General features: G+C 38.9%; 1 pseudogene; it reads right to left on the bottom strand.

The window, feature by feature from the left end:
- Nucleotides 1–542: 542 nt before the first annotated feature.
- Nucleotides 543–2,167, bottom strand: LOC148194111 (uncharacterized; annotated as a pseudogene).
- Nucleotides 2,168–2,596: the final 429 nt, after the last annotated feature.

Here is a 2,596-nt window from a genome sequence, read left to right as displayed (position 1 = left end):
ACAATAGTAAATTAACATAACAAACAAGTCATTAATGGAATTTACCTAGGAATCCAATTTTTAGTTAACTGAGATTCCTTTCTAAATCTGGATTGGATCTTGGGACAAATGAATCCAGTAAATGATGATATGCTTGACCTCTTCTTGGCCCATCTTTGCATGATATAAAGTCGTATCTCCTCCAACAAGGTAATTATGGGTTTACTCCTGGTAGTTACGAAGACACTGTTGAAGTCCTCACTCATTGTTAACTAAGGTGCCACATTTAGCTCTTGAAGTGAATCTTGATCTTGACCAATACCTACAACAAATAATAAAATAATTATTAACATTATATGAATAAAGAATTGTGTTGTAGTTTTGAAGACTAACCTTGGAGGGATGGTAATCAAATGCTTATAAGCATCTTCGTTCAGTGCTCTTATGTTTCTCATTTCCATCTCCCAAGTTTGTGGGTGTGTGGCTGTAGCTACCCTCCACATTAAACGCTTGAGGTTTTTGTCAGGGAATTTCTTCCTGAAGTTGGCATACAAATGCCTCACTCAAAACCTTTGCTCAACTCCAGGAAGCAATTCCGGTATTGCTGGAAGTAGACCCTACAATACAAATATACAAGTAATCAATAAAGGCAACCAATACTTCAGGCCAAGTAAAAATGTACAAGTACAAATTAATGATGACTATTACATTTTGCTGGTCTGATATAAAGGTAAATGAAGAACATATTTCAACCCCTCCAAGGTTATCTACCAATAGTTCCAAGAAGCACCTCCACGAATCCTTGTTCTCAACTTCAACAACACAATACGCAATAGACAACATCTGCTCATTTCCATCTCGGCCCACAGCTTTTAACAACTCACCACCATACTTACCTTTAAAAAATGTTCCATCTAAACCAATAATTGGCCTGCATGACAGAAAACTGTCTTTGCAAGACATACATAAAATCTCTTGAAAAGGACTTCACCCCCACATCCTCAACTTTTACTTTCACTGTTGAGCCTGGATTTTTGGCCACCAACTCATGGGCATAATCATATAACCTTTTATACTGTTCTTTGAAAGAACCATCAATATGCTATGTTGCTATGGTTTTGGCCCTATAAGTCATACACCTTGAAATACCAATGTTCCATTTCCTTTGAATTTTTTCCCTTATATCCACACCCTTAACTGTTGGATTCTCTCTAACTGTTTTCTGTAACTTCTTGCTCAACCACTTGGCATCAATTAATTTAAGGTTGATCTCCCTGCTGCAGGTATGATTGTCCAGCATAGTTCTCAATTGCCATGTTTTGACTGCCTTCATATAACCATAATGTAACCTCCATGGGCATTTACCTTTTGCACCCACACACTTAAACCTCATTCTTTGTTTATCATTCTTAACAAATTTAATATTTCTAACATTATCTAACGCATAACTTTTTATAGCATCCAAAATGTCTTGTTTTTCAGCAAAATATGTCCCAACTTCCCACTTGAAGTCGACCATACTTTTTGGCAAAACAAATGTTGCAAAAGTCCCATAACCCTCTACATCAGTATCGTCTTCGTCACTATCTGCTCCACTAATTAATTGTTCAGATTCCCACTCATCATCTGACAAACCTATATCATCCCCACCTCTGTCATTCCCACCCTCTACATTAACATCAAACATGTTGTCAGAACTCCCACTGGAATATGGTCCACTAAAGTCATTTGACACACTTTGGACTTCCACTTTCACATTTTCCTCCAAATCTGCATGTATATCATCATCTATATTGCAACCAACATTGACATCAACAAGCCCCTCCAACCACTCACTATTTCCATCACCACTACCACTGTCAAAAGAGGAATTCCAACTTCGGATTTCCAAATCTTGTTCAACTTCATTCACTTCTTCACCTTCATCTTCACCATCACCACCAACTTCTTCAACTCCATGTACCTCTTCCTCCATAACAGCCTCAACCTTCACTTCTCCATCAACATCACCCATCTGTTCTAACGCACCACCAACTTCTTCAAGTCCATGGACCTCTTCCTCCATAACAGCCTCAACTTCCACTTGTCCATTAACATCACCCATCTCTTCCAACACACCACCAACTTGTTCAAGTCCATGGACCTCTTCCTCCATAACAGCCTCAACTTCCACTTGTTGTTCACTCATCTCTTCTCTTGTTGTTCACCATCAACATCACCCATCTCTTGTTGCTCACCATCAACATCAACCCTCTCTTAAACTTGTCCTTCATCATTACCAACAACTTCCAGCATATGTATGACTTCGGGTTCAGAAATAGGGTGTATCACAAACACATGCACCTCATCATTCAGCCTAGCTAAATTAATCATATGCATGGCAGCAGTGTCATCACACAAAGACTCTAACTTATCATCCAACACTGAAGCCCATCCTACAGAGTACCACAGATCTTTAAACCCATTGTATCCCAAACCTTTCACTACACTGACAACCACGAAATAACTCCAAACATCTGGGTCAAACAAAAACCTAGCTGTCTCCCCCCTTCATACTTAAGCTTCCCATCATTAATTAATTTCCCTCCATGGTGAAAGACAACCTCAATATCCTCGT

Source organism: Vigna umbellata, chromosome 8, assembly GCF_029865625.1.
Source record: "Vigna umbellata cultivar VRB3 chromosome 8, Vumbellata_1.0, whole genome shotgun sequence".
NCBI lineage: Eukaryota > Viridiplantae > Streptophyta > Magnoliopsida > Fabales > Fabaceae > Vigna > Vigna umbellata.
The sequence above is the reverse complement of the archived record's forward strand: the minus strand, read 5'-3'. Positions and strand labels throughout refer to the sequence as shown.